The 14,923-nt window shown below is 43.6% G+C and overlaps 1 pseudogene across 1 annotated transcript; it reads right to left on the reverse strand.

Moving 5' to 3' along the window:
• Nucleotides 1–1,039: 1,039 nt before the first annotated feature.
• On the reverse strand, nt 1,040–14,640 carry LOC148593176 (cytokine receptor common subunit beta-like; annotated as a pseudogene). Its single transcript, XR_015913777.1, has 13 exons — nt 14,559–14,640; nt 11,489–11,628; nt 9,888–10,060; nt 9,164–9,312; nt 8,196–8,367; nt 7,353–7,485; nt 7,089–7,249; nt 6,056–6,201; nt 5,783–5,954; nt 5,172–5,262; nt 4,793–4,862; nt 3,507–3,629; nt 1,040–1,690 (listed from the first exon to the last, which is right to left on the reverse strand). The product of XR_015913777.1 is annotated as a cytokine receptor common subunit beta-like (transcript).
• Between the last annotated feature and the right edge of the window lie 283 nt (nt 14,641–14,923).

The raw sequence follows: 14,923 nt of genomic DNA on the forward strand, positions 1-14,923 counted from the left end.
ACTGAAAAGAACAGATGATACTCATTGAAAAAACTCTTATCGGAGGACAGCTGTGAAATTCAGTCCTGTAGACCGTAAAGCTTGTACTGAACTAAAACTTGAATTTGGAGCCACTTCTATCCTGAGGTAAACCCAATACCTTATTCCTAAAAGAATGAAGGACTTACTGCTGATCCTGTCTTTAACAGAAAGAAGTACCAAAGGTGAGATCACCGCACTTGGGAATGGTAAGAGAGGTTTAGGAGTAATGTTTTCCTCAGAGGCAAACGACTGTCAGGTCTGAGCAAAGAATGGGAATGGCATGCATTACCAAGAAGCTTTCAGGTTATGTTAATGAATTCAGTAAACTTTCTAGTGTTTATGATGGGTAGCCATTTTATCACTTCCAATAAGTTCCTTTTCTTCAATGTCCTTGCATTCATTGCTCTTGAGTAAGAAACTTGATTATCTATGCATCTGCCCAAACAGAAGAATTTTCTTCTCCCACTAACTGAGAAGTTTGAACCAAAATTGATTACCTATTTTCAGAAAGAAGCCCTAGGTAAATCTGGCTTCTTCCATTGCCAAACAAACCTGGCAAGGGGTTGTGTAGCAAGCCCATCTAAAGGCGGGCATGGGGGAGTTAACATACTCTGCCTTTTAGCAGATGCATTAATATAACTAAGAAAGAGGATAGGGTTGCTTGAGGACTTTCTCCATGTTGGACTGGAAATTGAACATGATATTTCTTTGGGAAGAACATGAGAATGTAATGGTGGCATTTTTTCAAATTTTATCTTAGATATCAAAGATCACCACAATCCTAGCAGCCTTCTCTGAATCTTACAGCTGTCTGCATCCCTTATAACATTTACTTGTTTACTATATACACATGGATCTTCCTGGCTTATGTGAATCTTCTCATGGAGTTTTAGGTATGGGACAGGGTAGCAATTGTCCATAGTGGAGGAAAACAAACACGATGCTGTCAGGATTAAACAGGACTGCACTGTTCTCCAACACAGGATCTTTGGAAAAGCTGATTCATTTTCAAGCAAAATGTAAAGAAATATTTGTGGATTCTGAAGTTCCATGGGGACATGGAGGGACAGTAAGATAGTCCCCAAATGCATCCAGGTGCAATTCTGGAGAAGGGTTTGGTGTTGGAGCTGAAACTGCAACCACGACACCAGATTTCCCAGGAGAAAACTCAGAACAAGAGCAGTCCTCAGGGCGCTGGATCTCCTGTGGGTCAGAAGCTAGCTCTGCATCAGTGGTGAGTGCCAGATGGTTGGAGTCTTGGGCTGATGGCAGTAAGAGGCCATCTGTGGTGATGTAGTCCAAGGAGCACTGCTGGGGAGAGCCAGTACAGCTAAGAGCCACTGGAGATTCCTGCCCTTCTGCTCTCACATGCGTGCATTCCCCGTGGGCTGGTTGCGCTGGTGAAATTTCCTCCCCATTGCTGAGGTGCTGCATCATTTCCTTCTGGTGTGGGAGCATGGAGGGCTGCAGAGGAAGTACTCCTGGCTGTGCTTGCCTCTGTGGAGCCTGGGGACAGGCTTCCTTTGGGTCCCTGAAGGGACCCTGATTTCCCATGGAGTCCTGCTGGGACTGCTTGAAGGGCCTGATGCATATCAGGCTGGGAGGAGATCATTGGGCTGTACAAGTATGGCCCATTGAAATCAAAGCGAGTGAATGCTGTCTGGGAAGCCTGGAAAAAGAAGTAGGATTGACCATCAATATGTCCATGAAGTGATGAAAATGACATTCTATTTGGCTTTCAATAAGTCTGACTGTGACTGTGTGGCTCCAGTGTAAAATCGGAAACCTTCGCTTTGTCTGTCTCATCTCCAGGGGAGTCCGTTGAACTACCACTACTGCTACTAATATTGCTATTAATCATCATGTTCAGGTGAAACACGATGGTGAACATAGAACTTAACTGGTGATGACAGATGTCTAATTACAACTCTGTAAAGGGAACACTGTACACAAACAGGAGTTGGTCTACAGAAGCACACCATATTCCAGGAAGTTAGAAGGACTGTTTGGCTACTTCTCTCATATCTTCCTTGGGAGATGTAAGGCTCAGCCTTCTCTGTACTGCAGTAACAGAGCAATTGTCTAGTGCTAACACTGACTTTTCTCAGTGCTAGGATTTGCAAACACAAATTGTCTTTTGGGAAAGGCTATGTTTATACTGCGATTAAAAGAGAGCTGAGATCCGTCCTTTGACCCTCAGGTTAAATGGCATAGACTGGCTGTGTCCACACTATATACACTACATACAGCACACTATACTAACCTTGTTAGTTTCCCGAGACTCAACATATTGTCCTTGCAGTCTACAACACAGCTATGTTTTGATATATTTTCTGATTCTTCAGTACAAAATGTACTAAATAATGTGAGAATTGCATTGCATCTCTTTTCATGGTCTGAAACCGAGGATATGTGTTGCATTGCCAGGATGAAAAGTCTGATAGAAGACTGCTGAAGGATAGTGGACACAGCCAAATCTGGTGCAGTCACATCTCTGCCAAGATGTTGTCCTGTAGAACAGTAGTTGGCAGAGGCCAAACCATGACAAGAGAGTGCTGGCAACAAAACAATATGAGTAGTTTCAAAGCAGTGCTTGAATCTATGTCTTGACCCTGATTTATTTAAAAGTACGAATGTAGGCTATGTGATTGCTAGGATCAGCATTTATGCAGCTCTAGTGCTTTCAGTGATATTTTGCAGTTCTTCAAAATAAAGCATCCCTGTCTCAAGGATCCTACAAACTCTAAATACGAATCTAGACAAAAAAAGAAAACAATGTGAGGTTTCAGTGAAATAACAAACATAAGACATGTGAATGAAAGATGGCTTATGAAAGTAGGTGTTGAAAAGAGCCAACCCTCTCCCCTAAGTAGAGATAATCATGAAACCCAAGGGTAATTTTAATTTGTGCCAGCCTCTCCTGATTGCTCTGCAGGTTAGGATAGTTTCCAAGCCAGAGCACCACAGCTGTGATCTCTTCCTATCTTGGAAGACCTGACACAAATTTGAGGCTGCATGGACCATGTGGATCTCTTTCTAATCAGTCCTACACTGATCTGGGATCACTGTAGTTCTTCTCTCGTCACTCTCACCTTTTGAAGTCACTCTATGCTTTAGTGAATAGAAAGTATATCATTTCTAGAGAAAGAAGAGCTGAAGGAATGTGCATATTCGTGTGAGATGGAAGATGTGTTTATGGTCAGGTAGACTGTGAAGAACTCAGCCAACAAGATTTCCACCCTAGCAAGTTTACATCTTTTATTCAAAATTATTTCTAGTGAATTCAGAGAATGTAAGGGAGCATATTTCAGTCCTCAGACTTACAGTTGGGGATGTCAAGGTCTGTAGCTGCAGGAATTCATTGCAGTTTCTACAAATATTTGGGAGGAATACAAAGACTTAGGTAAAAATTCTGTGTCCTCCCCATTTAAATGGGTGAATCCGTGTCCTTAGCTCATGGTTAGTAAGAAACTTTTCAGAAGAACAGTCAGGAGACTGCTGTTTACTCACCCATCCACGACTTGAAGGCAGATAATCGGTTCAAGGTTTTCAAAAGTGCTCTGCCCATTAAAACTTGGCTGGCTAACTGGCAGTTGGCTGGCAGCTTTCTGAGAAGAGAAAATGAAGAGTGCAAGCTGTTTTAAGGAGAAAGATCCCTTCTGAGACCAAGAACAGCCAGAAGCCATTGACGCAAAATACAAGTAGCACAGATGGTCACTTAGATTAAGAGTTTCTAGGTATTCACACCATATAATTAGCTTTACCTTTGTTTTGAAAGTAATCTCTTTTTTTGAATAACTTTTGTCCCAACAAGTTTGTTAATCTTATTCTTAAGGTCATGATCTTTTCCACCTAAGCACAGTATAATACAGTGCTTCCATTTGTAGCTGTTGCCTCTTTTTCTATCACTGAAAAGTAGTCCTACCACTGAAAATAGTCAGGCCCCATCCTCCTGACACCCTCTCTTAAGGTATTTAGGAACACTGATAAGATCTCCCCACTGCCTTCTCTTCCTTAGGCTAGATGGTTCCAGCTCTCTCAGACTCTCTGCATAAGAGAGATGCTCCAGGCCCTTGATCATCTTTGTGGCTCTGTGCTGGACTCTTTCCAGTAGTTCCATGTCTCTCCTGTACTGGGAAGCCCAGAACTGGACATAGCAGTCCAGATGGGGCCTCACTAGGGCTGAGTAGAGGGCCACATTCACTTCCTCCGACTTGGTGTCTACACTCCTCCTAATGCAACCTAGGATACCATTGGCCTTCCTGAACACAATGAGAAGTTGATGGTTCATGGTTGTCTTGTTGGTTACCTTGATCAGCCCCCAGATTGTACTGGTGCACAGGGCTGTTGCACCCTAGGTGCACGACTCTGTTCTTGTCTTTGTTAATCTTCATGAGGTTCCTTTCCACCCAACTCTCCAGCCTGTCAAGGTCTCTCTGAATAGCAGCATGGCCTACTAGACACTCCTCCCAGGTTTGTATCATAAAACGTGATGAGGATGCACCTTGTCCCTCTATCCAGGTCACTGATGAGTCAGTTGAACAAGACTGGACCCAGTATGGATTCCTGGGGGACACCACTACAGGCCTCCAACTAGAGTCTGTGCTGCTGATCACAACGCTCTGAGCTCGGCCATTCAGCCAGCTCTTAGGCCACCTCACTGTCCACTCATCTAGCCCTCACTTCCTCAGCTTGCCTTTTCTCTTCACTCTGAAACAACTCCATGGCAATCTTCTCCAAGTGGACCCTGCAAAACACAGTTCCCTATTACCTGCAAGTAACTCTGGATCAGGAGACTCTTGCTGGGGTTTGGAATGCTTTCCTCCCAGTTTTTCTTCTTCCTGCAACAACAACAGCACCACATTTACAAGATTTGCCTCTTGCCTTGCCTGCAAAGAGAATAGACTAGGCCTTACACATACAGTGCTGCTCTGCACAGCAAGGCACCACCAAGGCCCTGAAGCACCACGACTCAGCTCTCACCTGCATGCAGACATGCGCAGGGACCCCCATTGTACACTGAGGTTCACCCCCTACATGGATTACTCTTTCATGTGGCATGAGCACCACCTCAGCCACAGTTTTTCACCTTTTATTCCATTCACACTGACGACAAGTTGCTAAATCTCCTAGACACAGGGGAAACCTACCTGAGGAAATACTTATAGCTGCAATGAGCAACTATTATCAAAGCGATGATGATGGCTGGTAGCATCACGGGGAGAACCACTGGTGACAGAACTGAAACAGAGAAAAGAGAAATGGGGAGCTACTCACACCGTACCAGCTGCTTCCGTACCAGGTTTTTTGTTCTGGTCACTCATCGTGCAACAAGATCAGGGGGAGCAGATGTCACATTCCATGATACGACAAAGGAGTCTTCTAACTACTGGGACATGCTCCAAAGTGGGAGAGACCAAACAAATATGACTGTTTAGACACTGAACAGCATCTGCGCTGGCCACAGAGTGATCAGTTTATGTTCATGAAAAGCTGAGTGGGTACATTGCCCCACCAGGAACACTGTGTTTGTCTTCAGGCATCTTAGGAATGACCTACTCCGTCTCCTACTCCACAATGAGAATATGCCTTTGTTTCTCTATCCCCTATTTCTAGGATAGGTCCAGGTTGTGCCAGATATCACTGCTGGAGCTACCTTTAGGCCCAGCTAGGAGAGGGTATTTCTCTAGAAGCAGATATAGAAGCTCTTCCCCATTAACATTTCACAACGACTTATAGAAGCAGCCAAAGCAAAAGGTACCATTCTCAGTTTCCCATGTAAACTCCTCACTCCATTCACTCCAAGGCCCATGGTATCCATCACTATTCACCCTTGCGCGCATTCTCCCCCTGTATTTTGTAGATGATTCCAGCATCTGGAGGGTGAAGATGAAGGGAGGCTCATCGTTGACGATATCGATCGTCTGGAGATTCTGGGGGATGGAAGAAGTACACATGAAGAGGGGAGGGGAATAATCTTTCCCATTCAACCTGCAAACAGAAATCCAGGAATGCCATGCTTCCCACAACTTACCTTTTTGTATTGATTGTCCTTCCAGTATTGGACTTCATATTTCTGTTTTATGAAGCTGTATTGCAAAGTGTGTTTTATCCAACTCATTTCGTACTCCTGGTTCTCTCTCATGGTTACTGACACATTTGCTGGTGGAAGCACCCTGACTGGAACACACACAATGTCTCCGTATCAGCATACTGCTCTGACACTACCATTCACCCCACTGGATGTACCAAGCCAGAAGAGTGTAGCATTCTGCATTAGCGTCTATCATCTCAGTCATTTAACACCTCTTTATTCCCCACAGTTTTCCCCAGTCAAAGATAACAAACTGATCTCCTCCTTCAACTGAAGGGAATCCATATTTATTAGTAGGATGACACTCCTTTGTACAAAAAAGCAATAAAGCAATATTTGAAAGTTCTGTACTTCTTCACCACAATTCCTAAGTTTTTCAGCTTTCCTGGGACTCCTAACTTGTACTGTCACCCACTTCAGGAATCCTGCTCTGGTTTAGTTTATGAAGTCACACTGATATCTCTGCATCTATGCAGGCACAGAAGATTAGTGTAAGGAAGCTCAGTCAGCAGTGGAGTCCTCAGTGCTCCAGGAGCCACCGAGGGGACTCCCAGCAGCTCCACTGGATTCTTGTGAAATCTCTTTGAAACACCCCCTGCAAATGCCTCTCACCACCACTTCCTGTCCACTGGGACATCCACAGAGGATAATGATATTCTAACCACAGCAAAGGCAGCAAGATGTTAGTCAATCACCTAGGAGCTCTGCACCACATCCAGATTTTCTTCACAGCGGTTTATGCTTTGGCAGCTTCTCCAGCATCACTAGAGTCCCTGAGCAACTCCAGACCTACAAGCTACCTTCCCAGAACTCTGACCTGTCTCAGTGTCCAGCTCTTTTCCTCATCCCTTCAAGTCATTTTACCTCTTCCTTCCCAGTTCTCCCCACCACACTGTTCTTATGGCCTCCTGGCACTCCCAGATTGCCCACAGAAAAAATCCCACGAGAGGCAAAGCACAACACCAGGGCTTACTGTTCTTGTAGGCTTCAATCAGCTTCTCCTCTGTTTTGGTCCGGACAGCTACATGGTACTGACTCTGAGCATTGGTGTTGGGCACAGTGATGTCACAGCTCTGGAGCACATAGGGAGCACAGGGCAAAGTCTTCTCATGCACAGGAGAGCACTCCTCCTCTCTGAGGGGAGAAAATGGAGATTTTGCTGACATAAGTGGAAATGGGACAGTGCAGACGCTCTGTGGCAGAAACACAGGCACTTTGCCAGAGGCAGGTCACGTACACTGATGCTGAAGTGTTCCTGAAGAACAAGCCAAAGAGGACAGAGGAGATGATCTCTTTCTTCACTTCCCAGCTGCACATCAGGCGATCCACACTGTTGAAGATACAGCGAAGGTTCCTGGGTTGAATGCCACCTTGAGAGAAGATCAGAGCCAACTAAGTGACAGGCAAGGTCTGGGAGAAAGCTGTTGTCTGAGTCTTCATGCACGAGTTGGGTCAATAAAATGGGATGGAAATGGAAAGCATTCTGGCAGAAGGAAGATGGAGACTATCTATTATTTCCATCTCAAACCTCTCCAGGCAACTCGGGAGTATTCTAGCCCTTCATCCAAGTGGATGCATTTCCCACAATACAACACAAATGCAGAAATGTCCTCTTCACAAACCGCATCCCAAATCACTGCTAGTATCCACGGGGTTTACTGGACCTCCACAGAGGGGCACAGCACTCAGCCCTTTCCTTGGTGCTCACAGTATCCCAATGACAAAGGAGCAGCTGAGTTGGACAACAGGAAGCAGTTGCTATAAAACACTGGTCCTGCTTCTCGTGATGCCATTCCCATTCCTGGCGTGTAGGGCTAAATGAAGAATGAAAAGCCCCCATCACTTCTCACCTAGGTCATTGCACAGATGGCAAGTCAAGATGGAGGGAAGAAGTTAAAGAAGCAGGAGTGAGGGGCACAAGGGCAATGGACCACCTGAATCCTCCCCTATGGATGGCCCATCGTTCCTCAGGCCAGGCCCCAGTTGTTTGCCTGCACAGAGGGATAACACACATCCCTCGGATCCTGGATTCCCAGCCAGCCCTTCCATCCCCACACGGCCCTGCTCAGCCCCACACTACCTTCCTGGGTCTCCCAGGACGCCTCCGTGCTCCACTCGCTGAACTGCCCAGAGAAGCCACTGCTCGGCCCTGGTCGAGCTCGCACACGGGCGACGTAGCTGCTGTCTGGAACGAGGCCTTCATGGCTGAGATGGCAACGCGTGGTGCTGGAGAGTGAAAGCAAGGCAGCGTTCTGGTAGTGGGGAGAATTGGAGAGGGAGGGAAAGAGGCAGGGAGAGGAGTGGGGAATCAGGGTGCAGAGGAAAAGGGAGAAGTAACGGAAAGAGCAAGGGAAAACGACTATTAGACAACATATCAGAGAGATCTTCTTGAGAGTCCAATAGCATCTCCAAGCATTCTCATGTGTGTGATCATCAACATGCACAGTGTATCGTAGCGCCCTGGGGAAATCTTGGAGGGATTTTGGTGTGCATGCTGCCTGCATAGCCAAGGAGGAATGAGACACAGGCATTGCCTAGTAAAATCTACCCTCACACATGGGCTGGCTCTCGTAGCTTTGAGAAGTTCATTTCTCTTCTCTTTTCTACAGAGGCAGATTTGGGGAAATAATAGAGGAAAGGGAATAGTGTCTGAAAAAATTAAAAACATTTTTCTTGCAGGGAACAACTTCAAACAGTTTTTGCCATTTTCCTACAAGAGCCCACATGTTCATCTTGAAACATGCTTTAATTTCCTTCAAACAGGACACAATATAAGATAAATTCCAGCTCAAAACCCTAGGACAGTGCTTCTTTCTTTACAGAGTAGATTTCTGCACTCAGTTTAAACAAACACTATTTCACTGAACAAGCCATTTGCCCATAGGAACAGAGACCCCTCTGCCTGACCAGAAATGTCACTTACTGCATCTCTTGGTAGTACCTGAGAACCTAAAGGCCAGAAATATGCCCAGCTTTTACTGCAGGATCTTGACCACCCTAAATGGCATGCACAGCCCATCCCAGAACAGCCCAGCTCTCTGATCTTACCTCCCAGGACTCCCACTTCTGCTTGTAAGCCACTTCATACTCCAGTGCATTGCTCAGGCCTGGGTTTCCTTCATATCCTTTCCATGTCAGCAAGAAGTCTCCTGATGTCATCAAGCTGACTGACAGGTTTTGAGGCGGTAGGGGCTGAACTGCAAGGTGGAGGTACAACATGTGAGATGCCAGAGTAAGGAGAGGGGCAAGAAGTGTGGCATGAACTAGCTGTGCTGCTTCTTCTATGAAACGCCATTGAAAAAGGATTCCTCAGTGGAGTTTCAACTTATCTAATGTTTCTTGACAATGCAAACACTAAATTTTACAATGCCACTAGAAATAAATTTATGAGCAGAGTAAGAGATTAGAGAGAACTGGTTCCCTGCAGCTTTTTAGCACCTTTCCAAAAGAGGATGTTTTACAAAACATGGTGCTGAAATAAAATATCTGATATCATCCCCCAGTCCCAGTCAAGATGGTTTTAAGATGTAATATATATTCCACTTTTTTTTCCATAGAAGCCGAATAAGAGAGATTTATTTCAGCTATACAGAAAACAGTAAAGCAGAAGTTGTTAATATTGCCTTATAATGGATATTAAATTCAACTCTTGCTTTGTTTTCAAGGTAAGAGCTCATCTAAGCATCTTTCAGGATGAGGTATGCAAAAGGAAAAGGAAAGCTTTATCTTAAATACTCATAAATACAAACAAGGCCTAGTGGCTTATTCTTACCACTCTGAAACAGGTAGACATTTAACTCTGTCTATAGTATCACATCTGATTCAAAGCTGCAATTTTTAACAACATCTGCACTCAGACTTCTTTGACACACACAGTTCACTCTGAAGTTCTGGCAGCTAGTGTGGCTTTCACCTTTGTGGAACACGCATGACATTTCTTTGGTGCTGTTTACACTGAAAAAGGCATGAGTAGCTGAACAGGACGTTGACAGATAGTCCAAACTTTGGCTTGTGAAACCTTTTCCTCACTCGTATTTTATTCTGTTTCTAATAGCACGCTTATCATTGTGGCATGTTGGCATACTCCTGTAGTATGTTAAGTGACATGAATAACTCGTCTAACATTGGACACATCTTCTTCCTTTCCTCAGTGGAATGTGGACATAAACCGTCTTGGGTTTGCAGGTGTCAGGAACCTGAGTACAACCTCTTCTCCCCCTTCTAGCCGTTTGGCTTCCATGAGCAAGGCCAACTCTGATCCTGCATGTCTGTGCAGCCTGGGATCAGAGTGCTGGGAAAGAGCTGCGTGGGAAAATCTTTTAAGAAGCTTCACTGGGGACTTCCCCACTTTCCCTCAGGAGCTGCTTTTAAGCTCAGGCCCCTGTCTTTGGACCTTGCTATGAAGCAGCCAAATCTATGCCTGGTTAAGTGCCTTGCTGATTTTGATTTGTGGATTTGCTTCCTATCTAGACTGGTTCTGGTCACTATCCCTGCATCTATTCTGCTCCTCTTCTTACTCATGACTTGTCACTCTCTTTGCCTGCTTTGCTGTCTGTTACCCTTAACTCCTTATCTCCCTTAGAGGGAGCCAAAGCTGCTTTCATAATAGTAGGGATGACAGTTTTTGTGTAAATACGCGTATTCTGCTATGCTTGCATTAGAAAAGTCTGAAAATGCAGGTCAGAAAACTACAGCTAGCAGCTAGAGCAAAAGGTGTGAGGAATACGGAAATTAATTCCTCCTGCAAAAACAGTGATTTTTACAGAGATATGTGGGGTCCATTGTGTCACAAGAACACTTCTGTGATTTGTAGACTTTCACCCATAACTATTAAAAATTGGAATGTGGTTCAGTACTCTTATGAACTGTAAGTGACATCTTCTCCATTGACCTCTGTCAAGTTATGAACAAATTCTTCCCACACTCCAACTTTGCTGTTTAGCCCTTCCTCTCCTATTTTTGCTATCTTTTTTTCTCCTTCCCCTATCTCTTCTGCTTTCTCTGCCACTTCCTCTTACCTTCCAGTTTGACAGTTCTGTTCTTTTGAAAGGAAGCAGAAGCAGCTAGCAGATAGTGACAAACACAGATCAGCATCTCTGGGAGGAAGAACAGTGAGTTGATCAACAGTGTACCACTTCACTCTTTCTCACAGCATATTTTGTAGAAATTATTTCAACATAGCTGTGCTCTTACTATCATAAAGAAGAAGAAACCTCCTTTACCATGCTGGGAAGTTACCATCTCCTTTGCATCTAGTGTAACACGTTTTTTTCCACCCTGACTACAGTAAATAACATGCCCTACCATATTTTGCACCTGTGATCTCACAACAAAAGTAAGAATGTGATTGAAAAGATAATGAAAACAAATCACTCCCCTTCAGAGTGATTTACATTTAGGAATGTTCAGAGTCACATTTAGGAACTGATGAGCCTCTGAGCACTCCATCCATGTGCAAGTTGTAAGTGATTTGTAGTCATTGTAACACTGTAGAGTCTGCATTGGTATGCTCTCTGAAAAGAGAAAGCGCTCAGAAGACAGACAGGTCATAGAGGAGATGATAGACAGAAATGGTAAAATCTGCACAAACTGTGATAGAGAAAGAAGAGAGGAATGAGAAGCAGGGAGACGAGGTCTGGGAGTATCCCCTGAATTGTTCAGCTCACACAGCATAGATTTTATAAATAAAATTTGTCTCTTCATGTAAAAAAATGTCTTCAACAGCAATTGCTGCACATAGAGTTGGCTAGACTGTCATTTTGGCTAGACTGACATTTATCATGAGTCTTAGGAGTAAGAAAGCTTCAACTTATTGAATTTGCTCATTTGTAAATCATAATTTCTATGCAAGAAAAATAAAATTCTAGTCTACCAGTTGTGAAGAAAAGCTGGAATGGTTTTGAAATAGTGCAATGCTAATTTTCAAGAGGTATTCTAATTTAAAAGATAAGTCTAAAGTCATAAGCCTGTTTTTAAGCCTTACAGAGCCTCATGACTACAAGCAAAAGAGCCTCATAACACTGACTTATACCTCCTAAAACTTCCTCGTTATTCTATTCCCAGCCTCCCAAGACAGGAACCACAGTCCTTCTGATACAATGTGCTATTATATAAGGCTTAAAATCATCTCTCTGTTCATTTTTCTGACTTGTAGAGGTCTGATGCTCAATGAAACTCAAAAACAGAAGTTGCACAAGCAGGTATGAGTATGACACAGAAAGCCTCAAAGAGCAGCTCACCTCAGTAAGAAGCCTCTTTTCTCCAATGAAAGACCCTTTGCTATTTCCAGTAGGAAGAGATCAAGGGATCAAAGAGTATCAACTGGACAATGCTGAATGATGCTTTACTTAGCTGAGTACTCACTTGAGAATCATTGCCCTAAGCTCAGTGCAGTTCTGAGTCCTTGGTAAATCTCTGTATAGCTTTGTAATACGCAAAGGTCTAAACCAAACTGGAAACTTCTGTGGCAGTAATGTAGTAATATCTCCTGCCTACAAAACTTAGGCCAAGTGTAACATTGACTTGTGTACCTCAAGCACAGAAAGGATCTTCGAAGATGTTCAGAAAGACAACTTCTAAGAACATAACTCTAGATAAAAAGGCCAGAAAAAAAGCTCTTATCAATTCAGTGCTCTTTAACAATCAATATATGTCAAAACAGAAAGGCAGTAAGTGCAAGATATGAGTGAATATTTTATCATTTCAGCCAGAAGCCAGATGCCACTTTAAACAGGATATTCAACTTTGTGGCTTGCTGTAAAGATGATGAGCACATTCAGCTGCTCACCTGTTAAGTCCACCTGAGTGCAGGAACAAGAGTTATGCCACTGGGAAGTCACATGTAAAGTGAGAGACATCTTACAACAGCTCAGAGAAACATTTTCCCTGGTTAGATACAATGATGTATAAATCACAGAACAGATAAGCAAAATATATTTTTAAAAACTAGTCTCTGAAAAATATGTGTCCCTCTGAGTAAGCAAATGTATATAGTAGATGGATTTGCAGAGGATCTGCTTTTCTTTTTTTTCCTTTTGTGAGAAAGCTCTCTGGAAGGAAGACCAGTATTGAGGTGAAGTCACCATTAACCTGGGAGAAAGAAAGTGCCCTTCCATGATGATTCCAGCTCCAAGAAAATACAGTGACATTATCTCTGCTATGATGGGAAATACAGATCTGGGCTCAGCATGGTTGAGAGTTGTTTTGTAGAAAGAACAGCCGAGAGGTGTTAAGGAGTGATTTTACCATTCTTAGCAGGCCTATTGCAGCTGAAATGCCTGTGCCCAAGCAAAGCCACTTTCAGATCCCAAAAGTGAAATACACCACAAGGAAGAGGTTGTTTCAGTTTTCAGAGAGACATAGTTGGAGAAACTAGAGATTTCATACCCTTCAGTACTGTAAATCATGCATTAGGCAAGAGAGTATAATTCTCCCAAGTACCAGGGATACGCATATACCTCTGGAAAGATAGATGTTTAACAAGCATGCTTTTCAAAACCTTTTATTTCAATGCTTTTTCAGTACGACCTCAAAGGCTCTAATGCTCAGAGAAACAGATGAGCAATTTCTGAAGCATTCCTCTTTAGGCTATGATTACTATACAGTGTAATGCAACAGACAGCTCCCCCAACCCTGCTCAGGGCCAGGACCCCATTACTTCTAGGCCAGGGCCATCAATGCCATAGCAAAGCTGATCTCCGGGCCCGCTATGGCCATGCTTCTTTCTGGTCATAGACTATGCTGATCCCGGCCTTTGGATTGTCTTTCTGGCTTAACTTTGACCCTGCTCACCACCATGAACCTGATTTGGCCTCTCAGCTGAACGTTGGTGCTGTCTCTGGCTCTGCCACTCTTGCCTCATGCAGGCAGTGTGGAAGGGGGCCTTGTCAGTAAGGCTTCTGCCCTGCTGGCTGTTTTCGCAATCTATTGGCTTCCAGCTCCCTATCCCTTAGAGAGCAACCCTTGCCCTAACTCTAGAGAAAAGGACAGTAACAAAGAGACAGAAGCAATCAATAGACATAACAGAGGGACATATTTTATTGGTGAGAAAAGAAGCAAGGCATGTTGGAAAATAAGCTTTCTTGCATAAACCAAAATGATACCTAACAATGGGATAGGTGACAATCACAGTTGATCCAAGTATAGCTAGGCCCACTCAGATCTGAAACTTTATGACTTCTCAGTTTAAGCAAACATACTAACAGACTTGGAACATGGTCCATAAAGTTTGGGAGTTTGGGAGTTTTCCTAACTCTACTATTGAAAAACACCCGTAATATTTAGTACAGCCCTAGTAGCTACATGTGTGCACTCACAGAATCTCCTTGTCTTCCTGTCACCAAGATGAAAATAGAAAAGAAATGTAGGACAGAGAAGCTTCAGCGTAAATAAAAGGAACAAAAGTAGAAAAGAAGAAAAAGCAGGAAAAGAGCCTGAAACTCACCTTGAAAAGGTTTAATTCCCCAAATCAGGCATGGAGCCAGAAGAAGACTGAGGAACTCTTTCATCTTTATACCTTTTCAGAAAAAAATTGATCATATGTCAGGCAACAACTCCCTGGATCATTGGTTGTTCTTTCCCTAACACATGATCACAGCTATTGTACTGCCTTCTTTGTCATTTATAATACCTGGAAGGAAAACTCATGCGGTCAGAGAGTTTTGTCCATTCTGTTGACCTTAAACCGCCTGTTGTATCCATATGGAGGTGATCTTTAAGAATGGCTTGGAAAGGAGATAATCATTTGTTGAGGAGTAAAGTTTTTACCTCTTCACCTTAAAACAAAGATTGGTACTGAGAAATAATCAC

Source organism: Tinamus guttatus, unplaced genomic scaffold (assembly GCF_059628265.1).
Source record: "Tinamus guttatus ecotype Peru unplaced genomic scaffold, ASM5962826v1 Tinamus_guttatus_pri_ptg000439l, whole genome shotgun sequence".
Taxonomy (NCBI): Eukaryota; Metazoa; Chordata; class Aves; order Tinamiformes; family Tinamidae; genus Tinamus; species Tinamus guttatus.